The sequence below is a fragment of the Triticum dicoccoides genome, chromosome 6B, assembly GCF_002162155.2.
Source record: "Triticum dicoccoides isolate Atlit2015 ecotype Zavitan chromosome 6B, WEW_v2.0, whole genome shotgun sequence".
Lineage (NCBI taxonomy): Eukaryota > Viridiplantae > Streptophyta > Magnoliopsida > Poales > Poaceae > Triticum > Triticum dicoccoides.
Window position 1 is genome coordinate 249,226,118 of NC_041391.1, and position 26,728 is coordinate 249,252,845.

Consider the following 26,728-nt stretch of genomic DNA (forward strand, 5'->3'; position numbering starts at 1 on the left):
CATTCGGTGGGAAGCGTAACTCCTCTCCTTTCAAGGGGAAGAGCAAGCCGATCGTTAACACCGCAGTCTTCCAACCATGGATTGAAGACAAGGGCGACTTCGACAAGAGTTGTCCCTTGCACCAAACTGATAAGCACAACCTCAGAAACTGCCACACCTATTTGAAGGCTCAGATGGAGTTGAGGTGGACACCATGGGACGTCATTAGGTGGCGAATGTTAAGGTCAACAAAAACTCACAACAACACTGACCTTTTTCCCACTACACCTTGAACCATATATTCGTCTGCTTGGCGTCGTACAAGTTAAAGAGACAGTACAAGGTTGTCAAGAAGCAACCACGGGCTATTGTATTCATAACCATCCCAAAAACAACAGTCAAGCGGCCGGATATGGCCATCACCTTCAATATTAAAACCTTCCCAGAAAACTTAAACTCAGCTAGGCCGTTTCCCTTGGGTGCTCACCCTGACCATAGCCATCTGAAACATCACCAAGTACTCATCGATGGAGGGAGTTCACTCAACAGTGTCTTCACCGATACCTTGGATGGCCTCTAGATCCTGAGGTCCTTGATCAAGCCCGTCAGGTAATCCTTCCATCGAAGAGTCATCGAATCTTCGCCAAACCTATTAGATAGGTCACCTTATTTGCCTCCTTTGGCCCCACAGACAACTTCCATACAACAATGTGCTCTTCGCCATCACCTGCCTTCAAGATGGCATTTAATGCTATCCTAGGATGGCCAACTCTTGCCAAGCTCATGGTCGTACCCTATTATGCGTACTCTTGCCTCAAGCTCCCCAGGCCGAAGAGTCATTACGGTCCCATGTCGTATGAAGGCAATCGTTCGCTGTGGCACAAAGAGCATTGGCATGGCAACCATATGCATCGATGAGCTTGAAGAACAAGTAATGCGCCTCAAGGTCAACTCGGGGAGATAACCTCAACGCCCAAGAAGGGGCCTGAGTCTACTCCGAGGAAAAAGGAGACTTAAAAGGCCTTAGGGCAGAGGTACCGAAGCGAGAAACCTTTAGGCAGGCTAGGGCGTAATTAAGTGAGTGTTTCATTTTCCAATTTGCCCGGTGTAAGGTCTTGGGCCTCCACGGGTCAATAAATGTTCTCACTTATACCTCATCTTACTAACTACCTGAAATTCCTTCCGTCTCAGCAAGTGAAACCATGATAAGCCGCCTCGCGTCAAGCTAGGTATTTCTTCACTGAAATATTGTGTTTGGGTGGGGGAGGGGGGGGGGGTGCAGGAGTTCTGCATTGTGGAAGATGTCGCATCTAGCAACCATATACAACCTTTTGCCCCCACTTCCTCATGGAGTTGAGCAACGCGGCCGAAGAACATGAGACGGAGGCACAACTTTGGCCGTGGTCTCTCAAGATGGCTCCACCGACATTAGAGGGTAATCTACCCCTAGGGAGTTCCTTAGATCCACATGGCAAACCCTAGATTCACATTCGCCTTGGCCAATCTAAGTGGCCTGACCTCTCAGGGGGCATGTCACAAAGCTGTTTTTTATTAAAATACTATTGGTGCTTAGTCCACGATATTACACGGGATTCGAGGGGGCACCTCGTGGTATGGCAACCCACCTTGGACTTTCTAGCCGCTAACACTTGGAAATTAATCTCTCTCAAAAGTCCAAGAGTGCCACGTGAAGCCTTATTCCATGCAGCTTGCTATAGAGACGAATGGGGACCATGGGGTCGGCTAGGACTTCACGGCCCATTCGCGCAACCGACATCGCAGGAAAGGCCGCCTTCCCCAAGACATGATTCCTTTGAGTCAAGCGGATCGGGGGGCTAGGAAAGGTCAAAAAATCTATTTTTCTATAAGCTAGTGGCACGGGGGGGCCATAGCAAACAAAGATGCTATGTCCTTTTCTTATAATTATATAATTTTTTGCGTTATTTTTCCACTATTACAAGTATCGAGCTTACTAGCGTGGGCTTCCCGGGGATGAAACATTCTCGAGGAGCACCAAGGTTCGAGGACCCCGCACGGAGCTACCGTCCACCCACCCTGAACCTGTTCACGAAACATGGTCTCCTATCACCAATAGGTCAACATCAGGAAAGTTGTCCATGGTTCAGGGCAAGAACTCAGAAAGCAATCCTTCCGCTCGCTTCCTTCACTTTGTTCGCCACTACCAGCTGCATTAAGCAAACGAAGAACTCTTCAACATGCCCCAAGTCACTTAGATTGTCGAGATCCTTGGGGGCTCCATCCATAGGCCTAAATAGGATAGAAAAAGGTTGTAGAAGCCAAAGACAGACCACACCGACTCCTTATGTGACGCCACCAAGAACCTCCCATGACAATCCTTGCTCCCCTTTTCAGCCGGCGTGGTGCGGGGCACTTGCTCAAGTTCCGCCCACACAACGGTGATGTGTCGTTCCATAGTCTGGACTCATAGGGCTAACCTCAAGTTGATGTCCGTCCGGTGACCACCTTGGCATGCAAATCCGACATGTCCGCCTTACGGCTGGTCGTGTCCGGCGTTGACCGACGAGCACCCAGCGATGCTAATTGCGCACGACTTCAGGTTAGTCCTTAACTAATACGAAAAACACAATATAGATCCACCGCAACTATTGTCTCTTTTGCAGATTAGTGTTCTAGAGGATCGAAATCATGTGCGCACATGTGTCTAGCCTCGACTCGTGCCCATAACTCTTGGATGAGAAGTTCATCTTCCATCTCAACGGGATGGGCCTCCTCGGCATCCGAGCGAAACTATGGCTTGGAAGATTCCTTTGATGGGGGAATGGACATCAGGGGGTCTCGGATAGGGCACATACTACTGGAATCGCCATTATGACAAAGGTCAAATCCCTCATAAGAGAAGACCAAGAGTCACAGGATATCGTGATTATGGGGCACCAAAGATCAAATCCCTCGTAAGAGAAGACCAAGTCACATGATATCATGATTACAGGGCACCATGGGACATTTGAGGGGAGGAGCTCCATGGCGTCGCGGTCACCCCGTCTTTTCCTCGTCTGGGAGTCGGATGGTTCTAGCTCACGACCCCTAAGTTTCGGTTGAGATCTCTCTCCATCGTATGCGCCAGTGCTAGCTAATGTGGCCCAAGCTAGAGCTTGGTCCCTTGGGTAACCTGCGACAGCAAGAAGGCTAGCCATGCAGGATGCTACGAGCAGCTGCAGCAAGGCATAAAAAAGCTTACCGACGATAGGCATAAAAAAGCTTAACGATGACTACAGACCTAGCTTCTTCCTCGGAGAACTCCCAAAATAGGAATTCCGCGGGCCCAAGGGGAAGATGCGGCACTCGAAGAAGTCCTAGGTCACGTCCCACCCGTAGAGGCCTTAGTCAGCAAGGTCAGTTAAACAGGAAGGGGTGAGGGCTGCAGTACAACCACTTCAATTGCTAGTACGAGGGCGGTTTCATGTAACACCCAACAATGTAAACCTTACAACGCTATTCGTGAATGTGGAATAGCGGCATTGCCCAGTACCCCATCACTGGGGACATCTTTGGCCTTTCATAGCTCAAAAAAATAGCACCAAAAGTTCAGGTTTGACGTTATTCCCATCCAGCCCTCGCAAGGTTGCGCGATCATGATGAAGAAAGCAGAGGACTGCGAATTGAGCTGTGTGGGCTTGATCTTGTATGGGCCTTTTGCAGTGACTATTGACTGACTATGAACTATGGTTGCCAGAAATGGTGAGAAGAATTAGTGTATGGCCATAAATGTTGGGATTTGTCCCTGGCCGATCGGTGGGTTTGCTCTGCCTTTTTGTTCTGCTATCTTTTTATGTGTTCTCATTCATTCTTTTTTACCATGTTGCAGGAGAAATTCAGACTGGCAGTGTGTCATGCAAGGTGATTTTGAATGAAGTTGTGAAGAATTTGGAAGGGCGCCTACTATATATCAGACCAAACACAGGAATAGCGGTCATTATTGCTATCTGAATGCATTCATCCCTGGTACGGTGGTGCTGGACAACCTGAAACAGGGGAGCTACAGCGATGGCCCTTTTAGTTCTGCTAATAAGACAATGAGGAGGCAGCGGAGAGGTTGATTGGTTCTCTCTGTAGAAAGCATATTTTCAAAGTTAATGATTTGAACTGGATGGATTGGAAGCTGTTGTGTTCGTGAAAGGTATAATTGTTGAAGTGAACTATGTCATGTGAAGCAGGATAATGGAACTCTTGGAGAAAAGATTCAGCTGCTAGAGGGCGTAGCACCCTGGATGATAATTGACTCTGTATGATCTGACCTCTGTTGCTTGGCCTTCTGCTTTTCATGCATATAGCTCAGAAGGCGCTGATACATGTGTGCGCAGAGCAAAATGCAACATGCTGCTGTTTAAAGGGATCGATATGTTTGATCAGGCTGTTTGTAGGAATCATTGTTAGCACGAAGCTGAAATACTCGAATGGCTGTAAGGCTCCATAGCAAGAGAAGGTTGAGGTTATGTCTGTATGTATATGTTATGTTCTGTGAATGTGTATAATCTGCAAGTGCCTCTTTGCACGGTCTAGCATCTAGAGCAGTAAATGGTTTCGGCAAGGATACTTGATCAAGCAAGTTATGTGGGTTTAGCTGCTCAAAGTTGCTGCTTATGTACGCACAGGTTGGTTATGAGCCAAACATGCCCCTGAACTGATCTTGGAGGTTGGAGTTTTTGTTGGTGATTTTGACACTGCTACATCTCGCACAAAAGATGTATTAAAACAGTTCGTTATCATACAATCTTGAAACATAGTGATCCTCCCTCCCACTGATCTTCAAGGATCTCTATGTTGTCCAGAATGTCGTGGCCTCCCTCCCTCTGTTAGTTGCTGGCTACTCACGTTTTATTTTTCTGATAATATCTATGCCACTATTTAATGATTTGCATTGGCGTTTTTATTTTGCCACGTTTTATTTTGTATTCCACCACCTCCATTCAAAATATCCAAAGAATAAGGTGCACACACATTTCAAGATCTAACTTTTACCATAAAGTTAACCAACAACATTTTGGTTATGTGCGACAAAAGTTACGTTGTTGAATTTGTATTCGAAAAGAGTTTCAAGCCACATAACTTATACATTGTTGGCCTAGTTCATTGTCAAAGTTACAACATCAAAATACGTGGATCTTATTCATTGAAACGGAGGCGAACCGCTGCCCGCAGTTTGTGCTTGTGCAGCCCCCTTGTACCTCTGCCCGCGGCGCACACAGTCGTCAACAATGCCGCTGGCTTGCAGTTCAGCGGTGTGGTACCATGTATTTGGACCTCAGCCACCAAATTATTGAGATGACAAACAATCTTGAAGCATAGTGATCCTTTTTAAAATAAATATGAGAAAAATAAGTAAAAAGGGAAACGGCTTGGACAAATGGTGGCTTTCCTTGGTGACAAGCTTTTTCAACCTAAGACCCCTATCTAGTAAACTACCGTGTGGGCACAATTTCAGGTCTCATTTTACTCTCCAGATTTTATTAGTCAACCTGGTAATTTAAAGCATCGGATATGCAGAATTTCAAGTTGATAAATGTACCTTGATTTTGCCATTCTCTGGAAATGCCTTTCCTTTTCAATTCAATGAATGAACCTGAGCACAACAATAACATAATTAAAGATTGATGCTAGTTCAAGGTAAAAAAATTATTAGTTTTGATGATAGCAAAATGCCATAACTGTATTAATTCAGACAAACATGTCATCCGACAAACACTAAAACCATTAATTTAATTTTAGCAGACAAAAGAAAGTTATGAATATATGCTGTCCAGGATATATGCAACTTCAGAGTACTCGAACCAATTTGGACAGCATATATTGGGAACCCAAAAGAAATAATCATATGTAAAATTCCCACTGCTGGTTGCGGTACGACAGAGCGCAATGACAATTACTGGATGTACTAAACTGCAAAGGTGACGCATTTTCACCTTAACAGAAGAGTTGAGTCTGCCCCGGCTGATCCTCGATTTGATGTTGCCGCCGCGCGGGTGGGAGGACGAGGTGATGCGGCCTATCTGCCAGTGGATGATCCTGCGGCTGCAAGTTGGGGGGAAAGCTCGTATGAGAATTGCCTGAATCCTGCCGGAAATGAGGTTTTTATCTCAAACTAACGACTGATGGCGGTGCCACGGCCGAAGAATGCTGGAGCTAGAAAGGAGAGGTGCTGTGGATCTTACCTATCGTGCGAAAAGGTTAGGTTTAAATCCTTTACCCAACGGGAGGGGGGTGTGGGGGAGCAAGGGAGCCCGGCGGCGATCGTGCTGCAGCTAGAAGGGTAAGAGCAGGTGGATCTTGCTGGTCATGGCAAAAACTGGTATCTTCTTTGACTCGAGGGTTGATGATGGTACCTGCGAAGCTGCGATGGCCCGCGTTGAGGACTAGCCAGGAGGAGGTGGCGGCGGCGGCCCCAATGTCACCGTCCGTCGCTTTGCTATCAACCAAGCTCCTTGCTGTGCGACCGCTAAGAGCAACCCCGATGCGAGTCAAAGCTGTGGCAGAGAAGAGAAGGAGCAGAGGAGGGTGGCAGGCGGCCGGTGAGAGCACGGCGGCGGACCCTCTTCTTTTTCCGAAGAGAGAGAATGTGGCTGGGAAGAAATGATACGAAGAGGCTCTCTCGGAGGAGTGGGATTTCTTCAGCCCATAGTTGTTCTGCCATATCCGATTTATGGCTTTGGGCTCTCCTTAGGACGTGTTTGGTTGCGCATTACCTACCTCCAATCAGGCCCAGTTGAGTTGGGCCAAAAAAAAACGTGTTTGATTGTAAGCAGAGAGGTTTGGCTCATATCACCACGAACTTTAAAGCACCCTAAAGCCTGGCTTTGCTAGTAATGCTTGAATCGGCAGTTTCCAATGAACCAGACTAAGTGGGGCGCAAAAGAAAGGCAGCACGCACGCGTTGGTGCAAGGGGAAATCGAGCGGAGATGGTGCGAGAAGGAAATCAGCCGAGGCGGATGACGCGAAATCTAGCCTCAGCCCATCCCCCCATTTACTCGCTCACCTCTTGCTCTAGGACAAGCCCTTCCTCGGTTCTTAGCACCAGCAGCGACAACAACTCAGATATGCGCAAGCTACGGCGATGGAGGCGCCAACATCACTCTCCGGCAGCAGGAGCTATTTCTCCTGTCTTCTTGGCCTCCGCGTGCTCTTCCTCGTCTCAACTATGCCTCCCCCCCAGTCCTCATCCTCGTCTTCGAAGCCTGTAAGCAATATACAACCCCCTCCCCCCTCATATGTTAGGTCGTTTGTTAGGCCGCTGGGCAAGGTGTAGGACCGATTTCCCATTGCTCACCGCACCATTGATGTCGCATAGGCTATGGACGAACATATGAAGCTGGTAGCTTAGGCAGCAACCCTGATGGCTGATTCAGGTCTGGCTCATATTGATCCCCAAGAGAGTTGTTCGTCGTGGTGACAAGCATGTCATCTGGTATGCCCCAATGTTAAACCAGGATAAGAAGAGGATAGCGAATCTGAACTGCATTTACAACTGAATTGACACATAGGCTCTATGGATGCATTGAATGAAAAGAACATCTTTCGCCAGTCTTGTGCAGACGTTCAGGAGTAGGGGGGATGCTAGAAGATAACATCCACAACATTGTGGAAGATCAAGTTGCCATGTTCCTTCATGTTGTAGGTTGATACGTCCATTTTGCATCATGCTTTCTTACTATTATTCTTAGTGTTTTTATCCATTATAACACTTTGGGGAGTGATTCTAATGCATTTTCTCCCATAATTTGCAAGGTTTACACAAAGAGGGAGAATACCGACAGCTGGAATTCTGGACCTGAAAAAACTATGTCAGAGATACCTATTCTGCACATCTCCAAATGAGCTGAAAATTTACGAAGAATTATTTTGGAATATATAAAAAATACTGGAGAAAACGGATTCTGGAGGAGGGCACCCATGTGCCCACTAGGCACTAGGGTGCGCCCTCCCCCTAGCGTGCCCTAGAGGGTAGTGGGCCACCTGGCCCACTTCTGGCGACCATCTTCTGGTATATATTCACATTTGACCTAGAAAAAATAAAGAGAGGACTTTTGAGATGGAGCGCCGCCGTCTCGACGCGGAACTTGGGCAGGAGCACTTTTACTCTCCGGCAGAGCGATTCCGCCGGGGATACTTCCCTCCGTGAGGTGGAAATCAAAGTCATTGTCATCACCAACAACCCTCTCATCGTGGGAGGATCAATCTCCATCAACATCTTCACCAACACCATCTCATCTCAAACACTAGTTCATCTCTTGTATTCAAACTTTGTATCAAAACCTTAGATTGGTACCTGTGGGTTGCTAGTAGTGTTGATTACATCTTGTAGTTGATGCCAGTTGGTTTATTTGGTGGAAGATAATATGTTCAGATCCATTGTGCTATTTAATATCCCTGTGATCTTGAACATGGATATGCTTTGTGAGTAGTTACTTTTGTTCTTGAGGACATGGGAGAAGTCTTGTCATAAGTAATCATGTGAATTTGATATTCGTTTGATATTTTGATGATATGTATGTTGTGATTCCCTTAGTGGTGTCGCGGAATGTCGACTACATGACACTTCGTCATCTTTGGGCATAAGGGAATGCATTGTGGAGTAGTTATTATATGATGGGTGGCTAGAGTGACAAAAGCTTAAACCCTAGTTTATGTGATATTCCGTAAGGGGCTGATTTGAATCCATATGTTTAATGCTATGGTTAGATATTATCTTAATTCTTCTTTCGTAGTTGTGGATGCTTACGAGAGGGGTTAATCATAAGTGGGAGGTTTGTTCAAGTAAGAACAGCACCCAAGCACTGATCCACCCACATATCAAATTATCAAAGTAGCGAAAGCGAATCAAACCAAAATGAGGAAAGTGACTAGATGAAATTCCCGTGTGTCCTCAAGAACGCTTGCTTATTATTAGGGACTGTTCTGGCCTGTCCTTTGCCACAAAAGGATTGGGCTACCTTGATGCACCTATTATTACTATTTCTACCTGTTACTTCTTACAAACTATCTTGCTATCAAACAACTTGTTACCATAATTTCAGTGCTTGTAGAAATTACCTTGCTGGAAACCGCTTGTCATTTCCTTCTACTCCTTGTTGGGTTCGACACTCTTACTTATCGAAAGGACTACGATTGACCCCCTACACTTGTGGGTCATCAAGACTCTTTTCTGGCACCGTTGCCGGGGAGTGAAGTGCCTTTGGTAAGCAGAATTTGGTAAGGAAAAAAAATTAAATTACGTGCTGAAATTTACTGTTACTTGTCACTATGGAAAACAATCCTTTGAGGGGTTTGTTCAAGGTATCTTCACCTCGACTGGGAGCATAAAATGTTTCCCCTCAACCTACAACCTGAAAATATAGGTTATGAAATTCTTTCGTGTATGATAGAGAAACTGCTAGCTAATCCTTATGAAGGAGATGGAACACTACATCCTGATATGCATCTAATCTATGTGGATGAAGTTTGTCGATTATTTAAGCTTGCAGGTTTACCCATAGATGAAGTTAAGAAGAAGGTTTTCCCTTTATCTTGGGGGAGGGGGGAGTGATACATCTCCAACGTATCTATAATTTTTGATTGTTCCATGCTACTATATTACTCCTTTTGGATGTTTATGGGCTTTATTTTACACATTTATATCATTTTTGGGACTAACCTACTAACCGGAGGCCTAGCCCATATTGCTATTTTTTTGGCTATTTTAGTATTTCAAAGAAAAGGAATATCAAACGGAGTCCAAACGGAATGAAACATTCGGGAGCGTGATTTTTGGAACGAACGTGATCCGGAGAGCTTGGAGTGCAAGTCAAGAAGCAGCCAAGGGCTCCACGAGATAGGAGGCCGCCCCCCTGTAGGGCGCGCCCCCCTGTCTCGTGGGCCCCTCGAGTGGCCACTGACGTACTTCTTCCTCCTATATATACCTACGTACCCCGAAAACAACCAGGGGCACCACGAAACACAATTTCCACCACTGTAACCTTCTGTATCCGCGAGATCCCATCTTGGGGCCTTTGCCGACACTCTGCCGGAGGGGGAATCAACCATGGAGGGCTTCTACATCAACATCCTTGCCCCTCCGATGAGTTGTGAGTAGTTTACCACAGACCTACGGGTCCATAGTTATTAGCTAGATGGCTTCTTCTCTCTTTTGGATCTCAATACAATGTTCTCCCCCACTCTTGTGGAGATCTATTCGATGTAAACTCTTTTTGTGGTGTGTTTGTCGAGATCCGATGAATTGTGGGTTTATGATCAAGTTTATCTATGAATAATATTTGAATCTTCTCTGAATTCTTTTATGTATGATTGAGTTGTCTTTGCAAGTCTCTTCGAATTATCAATTTGGTTTGGCCTACTAGATTGGTCTTTCTTGCCATGGGAGAAGTGCTTAGCTTTGGGTTCAATCTTGCGGTGTCCTTACCCAGTGACAGAAAGGGTTGCAAGGCACGTATTGTATTGTTGCCATCGAGGATAACAAGATGGGGTTTATATCATATTGCTTGAGTTTATCCCTCTACATCATGTCATCTTGCTTAAAGCGTTACTCTGTTATTATGAACTTAATACTCTAGATGCAGGAAGGAGTCGGTCGATGTGTGGAGTAATAGTAGTAGATGCAGGTAGGAGTCGGTCTACTTGTTATGGACGTGATGCCTATATACATGATCATTCCTAGATAATCTCATAACTATGCGCTTTTCTATCAATTGTTCGACAGTAATTTGTTCACTCACCGTAATACTTATGCTATCTTGAGGGAAGCCTCTAGTGAAACCTATGGCCCCCGGGTCTATCTCTTATCATATTTGCTTTCAATCTACTTTTATTTGCATCTTTACTTTTTGCATCTATATTATAAAATACCAAAACTATATTTATCTTATCATACTATCTTTATTAGATCTCACTTTCGCAAGTGGCCGTGAAGGGATTGACAACCCCTTTATTGCGTTGGTTGCGAGTTCTCAGTTTGTTTGTGTAGGTGCGTGGGACTTTTGAGGAGCCTCCTACTGGATTGATACCTTGGTTCTCAAAAACTGAGGGAAATACTTACGCTACTATTGCTGCATCACCCTCTCCTCTTCGAGGAAAACCAACGCAAGCTCAAGACGTAGCAGGGAGCATTGACATTGTATAGGCTATGTGATGATATTGGATCTTGGAGCTGGAATCGATTTAAAGTGGAATTTCACCAAAAGTTTTATCCTATGCATCTAGTTCATCGTGATCGAAATTATATCTATAATTTTTGGCTCCGTGAAGGAGAAAGTATCGCTCAAGATCGGGGGAGGCTTAATTCAATGTTATATTCATGCCCTAACCATGAGTTTCTGAGAGAAATTATTATACAAAATTTTATGCTCGACTTTCACGTAGTGATCAATCCATGCTCGATACTTCTTGTACGTGAACCTTTATGAAGAAGACTATTGAATTCAGGTGGGATCTTCTTGAAAATTAGACGCAACTCTGAAGATTGGGAACTGAAAGCACAAGTGCTCCCTGGGTGATTTTGCTAATTAATGTCAACATATCTCTTGTTGGACTAATATCTTTATCTAGTATGTTTCAGAAAGTTCAACAATGGCGTGGCTTGGACAAGAGGATGTGAAACCCCTTCAAAATGCTAAGGACAAAGATTGGCAAAAGGCTCAAGGCTCTTCATTTTCATTTTAGTGACCCAAGATCACATTGAGTCCATAGGAAAGCCAATACTATTAAAAGGGGATGAGGTGTTGCTTAATGGTCTACTTGCTCAAAGTGCTTAGTGATATTGCTCCATAACCCTCAGCCACCTTCTCATTTCCAAATATGTCCTAAACCTAAACTCAAACTCGGTCCCATCGATTTGATCTATCCGGCGCCACCGAGTTCTTTTGACATAGCCACTGCGAGGAACCCTAGACAATTCGGTCCCACCGATACGGATCTCGGTCTCACCGAGATGGCCTTGCAAACTCTCTGTTGCCTGTCGCAATTATTTTGGTCTCACAGAAATGAGTGATCGGTCCCACCGAGTTTGCCTCACCAACTCTCTGTTAACTCATTGCTGAAATCGGTCTCACCGTGTTCATGCAATGGATCACACCGAGACGAGGTTTTTCCCTAGCCCTAGCACATCAGTCCCACCGAGTTCATCATGTCGGTCCCATTGAGATTCCTAACGTTCACATTTTGAACTGAACCGGTCTGACCGAGTTCTTCTATTCGGTCTGACCGAGTTGGGTCAAATGTGTGTAACGGTTGGATTTTGTGTGGAGGCTATATATACCCCTCCACCCCCTTCTCTATTCAAAAGAGAGCCATAAGAACGTGCCTACACTTCCACTACTCATTTTCTGAGAGAGAACCACCTACTCATGTTTTGAGACCAAGACATTCCAATCCAACCACAAGAATATTGATCTCTAGCCTTCCCCAAGTTGCTTTCCACTAAAATCATCTTTCCACCATAGCCAAATCTGTGTGAGAGAGAGTTGAGTGTTGGGGAGATTATCATTTGAAGCACAAGAGCAAGGAGTTCATCATCAACACACCGTCTATTACCTTTTGGAGAGTGATGTCTCCTAGATTGGTTAGGTGTCACTTGGGAGCCTCCGACAAGATTGTGGAGTTGAACCAAGGAGTTTGTAAGTGCAAGGAGATCGCATACTTTGTGAAGATCTACCAAGTGAGGCAAGTCATTCATGGCGATGGGCCATGTTGGGATAGACAAGGTTGCTTCTTCGTGGACCCTTTGTGGGTGGAGCCCTCCGTGGACTCGCTCAATCATTACCCTTCATGGGTTGAAGTCTCCACCAACGTGGACGTACGATAGCACCACCTATCGGAACCACGCCAAAAATCTCCGTATCTTCATTGCGTTTGCACACTCCAATCCCATCCATTTACTTTCTTGCAACTTGCATGCTTTACTCTTTCCTCTACCTATACTCTTGCCATGCTTGCTTGAAATGTATTGTGTGTCCTTAAACTTGTGCTAAAACTCCACCTCAACTTGAAGAACTTAAAAACTACTACTTTTGCTTGTTGAGGGTCTATCCCCCCTCCCTCTAGACACCTCTTCTCGATCCTTTAAATTGGTATCAGAACATTGGTCTCCATTGCTTTGGTTTAATCACCATTGGAGGAAGATGGATGAGTCTATGATTGGGAGTATTAACATAGAGTGCCTATGCTTGATGGAGAGTTCTATAGTTCTTGGAAAAATGAGATGCTTGAGATTTTCAATGAATATAATTTGAACAAGTATATTACTAGCCCTTGTGCACCTCCTATTGATCCATTGCATCCTACCCCCAATGAGTCTGTTGACATGACCCGCAATCTTAGAACTATTAATCTTATTATTAGAGGATTGCCTAGGAACTTGCTTGTATGCTTGCCTACATTTGATTGTGCTTATACTATATGGAGATATCTTGAGGAACGCTTTCCAAACTATTCCTTGAAAAACCTAAATGAGATTCTTCAACTGTCCATTGCTTTTCATAAAATGAAACCTAGTGACCCTAAATTTGATGATTGTCTATTTGAGCTTTGTGACGTCATGCGTGCCAAAGGAGATGTGGGAGTCATTAGTAGCATCATCTCTCAAGTCATTAGAATTCATAAATATGCACATTGTCATGGTCATACATCTAATGAATCACTCTCTCTAGGTGATGATCAATCACAAGACGATGTTGAACATGGGTATTTATGACGAGGATGATGATAGTAACTTTCATCTTGATGAGTCTATGAGACACTTTGGTCTTATGGCTAACCTTCTTGGTTACATGGCCGTAGGAAAGGAATGGGTTCTTGATAGTGGATGTACCGATCACATGACCGGAGACAAGGATATGTTTCATGAGCTTGCTGAAAATGACGGCCCCTGAAAGTATGTCACTTTTGGTGATAACTCATAGGGTAAGGTGGTTGGCCTTGGTAAGGTGGCCATCTCACATGACAACTCCATCCAAAATGTTATGCTCGTTGAATCTCTTGGCTATAACTTACTTTCCGTATCTAGACTAGCCAATTTCGGTTTCAGTGTCCTATTTACTGAAGTAGATTGCCAAGTGTTTCGAAGAGATAATCCTAATATGGTCTTTACTGGTATACGTAGAGGTGATCTATACATTGTTGGTTTCACTAAAAAGGCTCAACCTAGAACTTGCTTAATTGCTAAATATTCTAAAGGTTGGTTGTGGCATAGAAGGTTAGGTCACGTGGGCATGCGAAATCTTGATAAGTGTTGTTGTCAAAACCGGCGGATCTTGGGTAGGGGGTCCCGATCTGTGCGTCTTAGGCTGATGGTAACATGAAGCAAGGGACACAATGTTTACCCAGGTTTGGGCCCTCTCGATGGAGGTAAAACCCTACTTCCTGCTTGATTAATATTGATGATATGAGTAGTACAAGAGTAGATCTACCACGAGATCATAGAGGCTAAACCCTAGAAGCTAGCCTATGATGATTATGATTGTAATTGTGATCGGCCTTCTAAGGACCAACCTCTCCGGTTTATATAGACACCAGAGAGGGCTAGGGTTCACACAGAGTCGGTTACAAGGAAGGAAATGTAATATCCGGATCGCCAAGCTTGTCTTCCATGCAAAGGAGAGTCCCATCCGGACACAGGACGGAGTCTTGAGTCTTGTATCTTCACGCTCCAATAGTCCGGACGATGTATATAGTCTGGCTGTTCGGATACCCCCTAATCCAGGACTCCCTCAGTAGCCCCTGAACCAGGCTTCAATGATGATGAGTCCGGCGCGCAGTCTTGTCTTCGGCATTGCAAGGCGGGTTCCTTCTCCGAATACTCCAAGGTAATTATCGAACACGTAGACCATGTCCGGATCTGTAAAATGATCTTCACATACCACCGTAGAGAAAATGATATTCCAGCTGACAACTTTTTAGACGCCGTGATATGTTATTACGGTCGGGTCATTATTTGAACCATTTTCCCACAACCAGCCGTAGCGCATATCGCGAGGCGGTTTCTTCTGCACGTTTTGCCATAGCAGAGATCGTGTCCCCTTATTGTGGGATTTTCACTAATACGGGCATGGGTAATCCAACCGTACCGCTAATCGCGGCGAGTGGGAAGCAAGCGGGTTCCACCAGGCAAGTGGGGAGACGCCAAAAAGCTTTTACCGTCTCTATAAAGAGATAAGGTCTCTTCCTCTTTAGCCACGCCTTCTCCTTCCGCTAGCCAATTCCCCTCTGTTCGAGCCCTAACGCCCAGGCATTCTTCCTTTCCATCGAAGAGAGGTTTTCCAAAGATGTCTGGATCCGGAGCAGGAGGCAGATGGATGGCCTCTACCGTCCAGGAGAAGGATATCAAGAGGCTCCGGGAGGCCGGGTATCTGGCCAAGAAGATCAGCCACCGTCTCCCACCGGCGGGACACGTCGTCCCTACTCCAGAGCCTCACGAGAGAGTTGTGTTCCTTCCCCATTTTGTCCGCGGGCTCGGATTTCCCCTTCACCCATTTGTTCGTGGAGTCATGTATTACTATGGGATTGATTTTCATGATCTTTCCCCCAATTCTTTCCTCAATATCTCGACGTTCATCATCCTGTGCGAGGCTTTTCTCCGGATTTTGCCTCACTTCGGCCTATGGCTGAAGATTTTCAATGTGAAGCCCAAGGTGGTGAGTGGAGAGCACGCCGAGTGCGGCGGTGCCATGGTGAGCAAGAATGCCCAAGGTCGTTTGGCCGAGGGGTGCCTTCAACGACTCCGTCAAGGAGTGGCAACAGTGGTTCTATATCACCAAACCACGCGGCAAAAAGTGGGCTGTAGCTCCTGAGTTCAGATCCGGAGCCCCACTGCGGCTCACGTCCTGGCCCAAGAAGGGCCCGAACTGGTCCTCATTCGATGAGCTGTCACTGCTCCAGACGCGCGTTCAGAGTGTGGACGACAAGGACGTCAAGCTCGTCGATGTAGTCCAGGTGATGCTAGTTCGCCTGGTTCTCCCTTGCTAGCGCCGCCTGCAATTTGTGGGAGTACGACCCAACCGAGCACCAAACCCTTCGGGAGCTCTATGATTCCTCCCACAAGGATATCTGGAATGTGCTCTTTAAGTCCGGCAAATCGTGGCCGGGCTCCGCCGAAGACCGTGGGTATCAATTATCCCATTCTGCAAGCCCATTAAGTTATAGCCACGCTCTGTCCATCCATGCTTCAATTGACATGTCCTGAGGGAGACATTTTTATCGTGTTTCATCGTGACCCCAGGGATGGATAAAGAAGGTGGAGCGGATACATTGTCCGGCCCCGCTGCCGGAGGAACCGGCCGGGCCTCTTCTGACGAAGATGTTGGTCCCCACGCCTTACAAGGCACCAAAGAAAGAGGCCTCCAAGAAGGTCAAAAAGACCCGGAGTGGCCTCCGTCGCCGCGAGGCTTCGGACGCAAAATCCGAAGACTCCAGCGACGCTCCTTCTTCCGAAGACGAACAAGAGGAAGCAGAGGAGGATGAGCCTCACTCTGGAGGTGGGAAGAAAAGGGCAGCCTCCTCGTCCCTAGAGGACGAGTCGCCCAAGAGGGCGAGAGGTTCCCACCCAGAGGCATCCACCACGGCTGCCGACAACAGCCCGGAGTGGGATCCCAGGGCCTAGCCCCTAGAAAAGTCGTAAGTATCCGAGATCCGAGTGCGCGTATGCATCCAGGGTCGTTTGGGTACAGTAGTTTTAACTGTCACCATATTTCATAGAGCCCGGCGAGGTCTCGTGCCAAACAGTCCTCATCGGAGGATTCGCTGAGCTCAGACGCTTTGGTGAGCGAGACACCTCCAGAGGCCCCTTTCCTGAAGTCCAGGCGCGACACCGAGGTGTCATCTCAAAAAGACCCGGAACAGGGGAGGCATGTATCTGGGGCCAGACACATGGGGGCGGCGCCCCCCCGGCGTGTCGACGATGGGGGCGATCTTGGGTTCGGACCACAGCCGGACAAAGTCCTGGAGACCTCTAAGGCTCCAGGATCAGGCGAGCAGCCACCTTCGATGATGGAGGCTTGCCCACTCCGCCGGCAATCTCTATCCAAGCGGAGCTGCCAGGCGGTCTATCAACAGCGTTAAAGAACGTGTCTATCGTCGACGAACATCGGACCCTCATGGGTGCGGTGGTAGAAAAGATTCAGTCCGCCGAGAGCGGGCTGAATGAGTCCTGCCTTGGCCTTATAAAGGCCTTTGAGGTATGTTTTCTAAGAAACCTTTGAGGAATCGTCATAATATGAGTAGTAGCCCCTGATACACTGTCCAGCGATAGAAAGAGAGCCGAGCAGGGGATCAAATTCTCCGCTTTTGCAGGAGCCTTTGTTAATGACATATACCCCTTTATGTGAAAACAGGCATCCGCAGAGAAGATGACCACTCATAATGCGGAAGTGTCCGGACTAACGCAGAGCCTGGAATGGGCCGAGGAGGAGCTTGGCCATGTGAGGAAGCAATTGGAGGACAAGTGTTGAAACATTGTCTTGAATTTGGCACGAATGAGTAATTGTGCCTAGTGAAAAGTATTTGTATTGTGTGCTCTAGGAGCGAGTGCCGAATATGAGGCATTGAAGAAGGCTGTGGCTGATGCCAATGAGAAGGCGGCCGCCGAACAGGCGCTTCGTGAGAAACACAAGGCCAGGGTCATCGCAGCTGAGCGAGAGCTCTAGGAGGCTGTGAAGAAAAGCGAGGCTTGGAGCAGAGTCTAGTAGGGAAAGAATCCGAACTTGCCCAAGCTCTCCAAGCCACAGAAGACGCTCGGGAAGATGCCCGAGGTGCTGTGCGGGACATTCAGGAGGCCCGGAAGGTTGCGGCTGGTAAGGCCTTTTGTATTCATGGCCATTTTTACATGATAGTGGAAAGAACTCTAAGCGACAAGCTGAATTCTTGTTTTTCAAGGGGCGTTTGCGGATCTGCCTCACAGCATATCAGATGCCGCCCAATTCTACCAAACCGAGGAGAAGAAGTCTGCGGAGAGGGATTTCTGGTCGCAGTATTTGGCGCCGAACTATCCGGTGCCCTTTATCAATCAGCTGAAGCAGTTGGTCGAACTGCACCAGGCGGCCGAGCTAGCCATGAAGGACTTGGTTGTCCGGCTGTGGCCCGCGGAGCCGATTCCAAGCAGTTACTTTAAACTCATGAAGCGGATTGTGGGCGCCTGCCCTCTGCTTGATGCTGTTAAGCGATCAGTCTGTATAGAGGGTGCGTGCATGGCGTTTGCCCGTGCAAATGTGCATTGGGGGAAGCTTGACACGGAGAAGCTGATGACTGAGGGGCCGCCAGAGGGTAAGGAGCACCGCAAGCCCGAGCTGTACTATGAAGGTGTGCTGAAGGGAGCCCGCCTTGTGGTGGATAAGTGTACCAAAGACATTATATTTCCCTGAGGGCATTCGTGGAGTTTTTTGTAATATGGGATAATGGCACTTTTATTATTTATTGCCTTTTTTTATTTGAACATTTGTTCTTCCTGTGCGGCTGTTTAGTGTGTGTAAATCCTGAGAGTTGGCCAGTCGTCGGCTTGTGCCCCCACGAAAGAAATACGGGGGTGTTCGGGACATACCTGAACACTCTTTATCCCATGGCTGGGTCCTTTTAAGGAGGTGTTCCTGACCACGAACCAGGCAATCGAACTATAGGGCTTTACCACTCTCACTTAGCCATAGGAATTCGAGTATGGTCGGTGCAGCCCCTAGTGTTCGGAAGGCCGAACTAGGGGCTCTATTGACGCCTGATCGGAAGACCGATCCGTCGCACTCTGCATTTATAATGGCGTTATGCGGAATAAATCTTTAAGGATTTTACAACCTCTCGAACAGCTGACTAGCTCTCGCTGTATCATGACAGTCAGTTTTCGGCTTTCTCTACTGAGGTGCTCATCCGGAAGAACCGGGACACAATCGCAGTAGTTCTCCCAGCGCTACCTTAGCCGATGGGGCGGAACGTAAGGTACCAAAACATGGGAGCCGGGCAAACCCAACCAATGACCCAAGACATGATTCGAAGCTGATGCATATAGTGCTATAAGTTCGGGGTGCCGAGCGACCGAAAAGGTGGTCAGACTTTATTGCCGTATTGTGAAGCCCCTGGCATAATCGGGCGTAACAAGGAGCGTTGCCGCCGTTTTTTACAAAGAGGCGTCGATGATAAACGATGGCCGGTAAGTGTTATTTAAGTCTACACATTGTAGTAGGATGATATGTCTATGCATATGAGTACGATTTATGATTATGAAAAGAGGTGTTTTTGGCGGAACCTGTGATGGCCGGACTGGAGGGGGCTATGAGTGGATCCGAAGTGAATCCGGACTGCCTTCTTTGGGGGCGGGGGGGTCGCATGCATGCTCCTGCCCTTGTGTGTCCGGGCCGATTCCACGTCGCCAATCCTGTTCTGCGCCAAAGTTAGTTTATAAAGGCAAATATTTGGAGGCAGCTGAACGTCCTCTTGTGGTTGGTCCAAGGGTTCCTGATCGGACCCTGGTTAACCCAGCCCTTATACCGTGAAGTAGCGCGGACTCCTCCGTTGGTGTCTGGATAGTTGGCTGTCATATCAAATTTTGATAGGCATGCATGACTCGCTACTCCGGCAGCTGTATGATTTCCGCTCTAAGGGCGGGGTCCGGCCTTGCCCATAGGTGTGATTATGTCACACGATGTTGGCCTAGTGGTTTACCACATGGAATCTAGTCAACGTAGTTCATCCCGTTAGCATACGGTAAATTACCGTATGAGGGGAAGGTGCCGAAGAATTATTCTTTGGTGCGGCATTTTTTGGTGATCCGAAGACAACCGTTAGAGTGGTGGGCCAATAAAACTTGTCCTTTGCACCTGGCATATTTTGGAAGATGTTATTTGTGGCTTCATACCCGCGGGGGCTTTATGTGAGATGGAGCCCCCGGACTACTAGCTCTTGAGGTACTACAATTGAATTGATGTGGTTGATGTTGTCCGGACGGTCGATATGATCGGGGGAGATCGACCGTACTTTTATGATCTGGAGGATCTTTTGACTTCGCCGTTGTTGGACTCCTCCCCACATTGTTTCCGGCACACAACTGGCCGCTTTGTTTTGAGGATCCGGCATTCTCTATTGGTGTGCTTGGCCGTCCTTCTAGGAGTATCATGAATTTCACATGGTTGGTCGAGTATGTTGCTCGGGCCGTATAGGCTTGAGCTGCTTTTTGTCCGCTGACCGGACTGTGAGTTGCTGGATTTGGCACCAACTTCCCTGACTTGACGTTTATGACAATTGCGCCGAGGCTTGAGGATGCCTCTTCATGTATCCGTATTGTCTGGAACCGTTGTGGTGTGTTGACGTCGGGGTATGTGCCTTGGGTTCTCCTGCTGAGGTTGGGGTAGCGAATTATGTCGTGTGTGCCCTTTGTCGGGGCGGTCGAGTTTTTGTTTTTGGTGGCCAGGACCTTGGTCCATCTGTCCACGAGCAAGTCTTGGTTAGCCTTGAGCTGCTGTTGTTTCCTTTGCAGGCTCCTTGCCGTGGCCATGAGTCGTTGCTTGAAGCAAACTTGCTCCACTGGATCCTCAGGCATGCCGCATTCGGAATTGCCGAGGCTAATCTCGTCTTTGGAGGGGGCATGTAGTTGTCCTCCTCTGAATATCCGTCCGTTGCCTGTTCGGCCTACTCAAAGACAGGCTGGTCGGGGTTGTATTCCTCTTCGGCACCATCCGGATTGTTTTCATCTCCTGGGCCGGTATTGCTGTGGCGGGGCTTGGAGCGGCGCCGACAACGCCCATGCTTTGTTTTTCTCCCTGAGGGGTTATCCTCCGCTGCCTCAGCGCCATTGGTTTCCTTCGGAGTGTCCACCATATATATATATCGTATGAGGAGGTGGCTGCCCACCGCCCTGTGAGCGGTGGTTCCTGTGCTTCTCCTGCATCGTCGTCCATACTGTCGATGTCTTCGGAGTTGAAGTCAGGCACGTCGGTTAGATCATCGATCGTGGCAATAAAGTGGGTGGTGGGTGGGCAGCGAATTCCTTCGTCGTCTGCTTCCCACTCGAGCCGGACATAGTTCGTCCAGGAGCCTCCTGACAAAGAGAGAGACTTTAATGAGTTCAGTGAAGGAAATATGCCCTAGAGGCAATAATAAAGTTATTATTTACTTCCTTATTTCATGATAAATGTTTATTATTCATGCTAGAATTGTATTAACCGGAAACATGATACATGTGTGAATACATAGACAAACATATAGTCACTAGTATGCCTCTACTTGACTAGCTCGTTGAATCAAAGATGGTTAAGTTTCCTAACCATAGACATGAGTTGTCATTTGATTAATGGGATCACATCATTAGGAGAATGATGTGATTGACTTGACCCATTCTGTTAGCCTAGCACTTGATCGTTTAGTATATTGCTATTGCTTTCTTCACGACTTATACATGTTCCTGTAACTATGAGAATTATGCAACTCCCGTTTACCGGAGGAACACTTTGGGTACTACCAAACGTCACAACGTAACTGGGTGATTATAAAGGAGTACTACAAGTGTCTCCCAAGGTACATGTTGAGTTGGCGTATTTCGAGATTAGGTTTTGTCACTCCGATTGTCGAAGAGGTATCTCTGGGCCCTCTCGGTAATGCACATCACTATAAGCCTTGCAAGCAATGTGACTAATGAGTTAGTTGCGGGATGATGCATTACGTAACGAGTAAAGAGACTTGCCGGTAACGAGATTGAACTAGGTATTGGATACCGACGATCAAATCTCGGGCAAGTAACATACCGATGACAAAGGGAACAACGTATGTTGTTATGCGGTTTGACCGATAAAGATCTTCGTAGAATATGTAGGAACCAATATGAGCATCCAGGTCCCGCTATTGGTTATTGACCAAGAATAGTTCTAGGTCATGTCTACATAGTTCTCGAACCCGTAGGGTCCGCACGCTTAAGGTTTCGATGACAGTTATATTATGAGTTTATGAGTTTTGATGTACCGAAGGAGTTCGGAGTCCCGGATGAGACTGAGGAGATGACGAGGAGTCTCGAAATGGTCGAGACGTAAAGATCGATATATTGGACGACTATATTCGGAGTTTGGAAAGGTTCCGAGTGATTCGGGTATTTTTCGGAGTACCGGAGAGTTACGGGAATTCGCCGGGGAGTATATGGGCCTTATTGGGCCATACGGGAATAGAGGAGAGAGGCCGAAAGGAAGGAGGCACGCAGCCCCCCTCTGGTCCGAATTGGACAAGGGGTGCGGCCCCCCTTTCCTTCCTCCTCTCCCCCTCTTTCCCCCTTCTCCTACTCCAACAAGGAAGGAGGGAGTCCTACTCCCGGTGGGAGTAGGACTCCCCTTGGCATGGGGGCAGGGGGGCACCTCTAGGCACAACAACACAAGTTGATCTACGTATCGTTCCTTAGCCATGTGCGGTGCCCCCCTCCACCATATTCCACCTCGGTCATATCGTCGCGGAGTTTAGGCGAAGCCCTGCGCCGGTAGAGCATCATCATCGTCACCACGCCGTCATGCTGACGGAACTCATCTCTGGAGCTTTGCTGGATCGGAGGCCGGAGATCGTCATCGAGCTGAACGTGTGCTGAACTCGGAGGCCCCGTACGTTCGGTGCTTGGATCGGTCGGACCGTGAAGACATACGACTACATCAACCACGTTGTTCTAACGCTTCCGCTTTCGGTCTACGAGGGTACGTAGACATCACTCTCCCCTCTTGTTGCTATGCCATCACCATGATCTTGCGTGTGCGTAGGAAATTTTTGAAATTACTACGTTCCCCAATAGTGGTATCAGAGCCAGGTTTTATGCGTTGATGTTATATGCACGAGTAGAACACAAGTGAGTTGTGGGCGATACAAGTCATACTGCTTACCAGCATGTCATACTTTGGTTCAGCGGTATTGTTGGATGAAGCGGCCCGGACCGACATTACGCGTACGCTTACGCGAGACTGGTTTTACCGCCGTGCTATGCACACATGTGACTAGCGGGTGTCTGTTTCTCCAACTTTAGTTGAACCGAGTGTGGCTACGCCCGGTCCTTGCGAAGGTTAAAACAGCACCAACTTGACGAACTATCGTTATGGTTTTGATGCGTAGGTAAGAATGGTTCTTGCTCAGCCCGTAGCAGCCACGTAAAATTTGCAACAACAAAGTAGAGGACGTCTAACTTGTTTTTGCAGGGCATGTTGTGATGTGATATGGTCAAGACGTGATGAGATATAAGTTGTTGTATGAGATGATCATGTTTTGTTGAAGTTATCGGCAACTGGCAGAAGCCCTATGGTTGTCTCTTTGTTGCATAAGATGCAAGTGCTAAATAATTGCTTTACTTTATCGCTATGCGATAGCAATAGTTGCAAGAGCAATAGTTGGCGAGACGACCATGTGACGACACATTGATATAGATCAAGATGATGAAGATCATGGTGTCGTGCCGGTAACGATAGAGATCATGACAATACTTTGGAGATGGAGATCAAAGGCGCAAGATGATCATGGCCATATCATGTCACATATTTTGATTGCATATGATGTTTATCTGTTATACATCTTATTCTGTTTTGTTTTACGGTAGCCTTATAAGATGATCTCTCACTAATTATCAAGAAGTGTTCTCCCTGAGTATGCACCGTTGCGAAAGTTCTTCATGCTGAGACACCACGGGATGATCGGGTGTGATAGGCTCTACGTTCAAATACAAAGGGTGCAAAATAGTTGCACACGCGGAATACTCAGGTTAAACTTGACGAGCCTAGCATATACAGATATGGCCTCGGAACACGGAGACCGAAAGGTCGAGCGTGAATCATATAGTAGATATGATTAACATAGTGATGTTCACCATTGAAAACTACTCCATCTCACGTGATGATCGGACATGGTTTAGTTGATTTGGATCACATGATCACTTAGATGACTAGAGAGATGTCTGTCTAAGTGGGAGTTCTTAAGTAATATGATTAATTGAACTTAAATTTATCATGAACTTAGTCCTGGTAGTATTTTGCAAATTATGTTGTAGATCAATAGCTCGCGTTGTTGCTTTCATATGTTTATTTTGATATGTTCCTAGAGAAAATTGTGTTGAAAAATGTTAGTAGCAATGATGCGGATTGGATCCGTAATCTGAGGTTTATCCTCATTGCTGCACAGAAGAATTATGTCCTTGATGCACCGCTAGGTGACAAACCTATTGCAGGAGCAGATGCAGACGTTATGAACGTTTGGCTAGCTCAATATGATGACTACTTGATAGTTTAGTGCACCATGCTTAACTGCTTAGAATCGGGACTTCAAAGACGTTTTGAACGTCATGGATCATATGAGATGTTCCAGGAATTGAAGTTAATATTTCAAGCAAATACCCGAGTTGAGAGATATGAAGTCTCCAACAAGTTCTATAGCTAAAAGATGGAGGAGAATCGCTCAACTAAGTGAGCATGTGCTCAGATTGTCTGGGTACTTCAATCGCTTGAATCAAGTGGGAGTTAATCTTCCAGATAAGATAGTGATTGACATAATTCTCTAGTCACCATCACTAAGTTACTAGAACTTCGTGATGAACTATAGTATGCAAGGGATGACGAAAACGATTCCCGAGCTCTTTGTGATGTTGAAATCAACGAAGGTAGAAATCAAGAAACAGCATCAAGTGTTGATGTTTGACAAGACCACTAGTTTCAAGAAAAGGGCAAAGGGAAAGAAAGGGAACTTCAAGTAGAATGACAAGCAAGTTGTCACTCCCGTGAAGAAGACCAAAGCTGGACCAAAGCCTGAAACTGAGTGCTTACACTGCAAAGGAAATGGTCACTGGAAGCGGAAATGCCCTAAATACTTGGTGGATAAGAAGGATGGCAAAGTGAACAAGGGTATATTTGATATACATGTTATTGATGTGTGCCTTACTAGTGTTTATAGTAACCCCTGAGTATTTTATACTTGTTCGGTTGCTAAGATTAGTAACTCAAAACAGGAGTTACATAATAAACAGAGACTAGTTGAGGGGAAGTGACGATGAGTATTGGAAATAGTTCCAAGATTGATATGATCATCATCACACACTCCCTATATTTTCGAGATTAGTGTTAAACCTAAATAAATGTTATTTAGCGTTTGCGTTGAGCATGAATACGATTTGATCATGTTTATTGCGATACAGTTATTCATTTGAAGTTGAAGAATAATTGTTATTCTGTTTACATGAATAAGACCTTCGATGGTTATACACCCAATGAAAATAGTTTGTTGGATCTCGATCGTAGTGATACACATATTCATAATATTGATGCCAAAAGATGCAAAGTTAATAATGCTAGTGCAACTTATTTGTGGCACTGCCGTTTGGGTCATATCGGTGTAAAGCGCATGAAGAAACTCAATAAAAGATGGATTTTCGGAATCACTTGGTTATGAATCATTTGATGCTTGCGAACCGTGCCTTTTGGGCAAGATGACTAAAACTCCGTTCTCTAGAACAATGGAACAAGCTACTGACTTATTGGAAATAATACATACCGATGTATGCGATCCAATGAGTGTTGATGCTCGTGGCAAGTATCGTTATTTTCTGACCTTCACAAGATGATTTGAGGAGATATGGGTATATCTACTTGATGAAACATAAGTTTGAAATAGTTGAAATGTTCAAAGAATTTTAGAGTGAAGTGGAAAAATCATCGTAACAAGAAAATAAAGTTTCTGCGATCTGATCGCGGAGACGAATATTTGAGTTACGAGTTTGGTCTTCAATTAAAACAATGTGGAATAGTTTCACAGCTCACGCCACCTGGAACACCACAACGTTATGGTGTGTCCGAACATCGTAACCGCACTTTATTGATATGGTGCAAACTATGATGTCTCTTACTGATTTACCAATATTGTTTTGGGGTTATGCATTAGACACAGCTGCATTCACGTTAAAAGGGCACCATCAAAATCCGTTGAGACGACGCCTTATGAACTGTGGTTTGGCAAGAAACCAAAGTTGTCATTTCTTAAAGTTTGGGGCTACGATGCTTATGTGAAAAAGTTTCATCCTGATAAGCTCAAACCCAAATCGGAGAAGTGCGTCTTCATAGAATACCCAAAGGAAACTGTTGGGTACACCTTCTATCACAGATCCGAAGGCAAAACATTTGTTGCTAAGAATGGATCCTTTCTAGAGAAGGAGTTTCTCTCGAAAGAAGTGAGTGGGAGGAAAGTAGAACTTGATAAGGTAATTGTACCTTCTCCTGAATTGGAAAATCGTTTATCACAAATCAGTTCCAGTGATTCCTACACCAATTAGTGAGGAAGCTAATGATGATGATCATGAAACTTCAGATCAAGTTACTACAGAACCTCGTAGGTCTTCCAAAGTACAGTCCGCACCAGAGTGGTACGATAATTCTGTTCTGGAAGTCATGTTACTAGACCATGATGAACCTACGAACTATGAGGAAGCAATGATGAGCCCAGATTCCACGAAATGGCTTGAGGCCATAAAATCTGAGATATGATCCATGTATGAGAACAAAGTATGGACTTTGATTGACTTGCTCAATGATCAGCAAGCCATGTTAAATAAATGGATCTTCAAGAGGAAGACGGACACTGATAGTAGTGTTACTATCTACTAAGCTCGACTTGTTGCGAAAGGTTTTCAACAAGTTCAAAGTGTTGAATACGATGAGATTTTCTCACTCGTATCGAAGCTTAAGTCTGTCTGAATCATGTTAGCAATTGCCACATTTTATGAAATCTGGCAAATGGATGTCAAAACTGCATTCCTTA

The 26,728-nt window shown here is 46.1% G+C and overlaps 2 long non-coding RNA genes across 2 annotated transcripts in view; one reads left to right on the forward strand and one right to left on the reverse strand.

The window, feature by feature from the left end:
- The window catches only part of LOC119323273, a 10,441-nt gene extending 5,686 nt beyond the window's left edge, over positions 1-4,755 (forward strand). Inside the window, exon 4 of the long non-coding RNA XR_005156197.1 lies at positions 3,827-4,755. This is a non-coding gene — a long non-coding RNA (uncharacterized LOC119323273). The remainder of the gene's footprint in view (positions 1-3,826) is intronic.
- A 711-nt stretch (positions 4,756-5,466) lies between these two features.
- LOC119324010 lies at positions 5,467-6,258 on the reverse strand. Its single transcript, XR_005156709.1, has 3 exons — positions 6,171-6,258; positions 5,922-6,030; positions 5,467-5,581 (listed from the first exon to the last, which is right to left on the reverse strand). It is a non-coding gene; the product is annotated as an uncharacterized LOC119324010 (long non-coding RNA).
- Between the last annotated feature and the right edge of the window lie 20,470 nt (positions 6,259-26,728).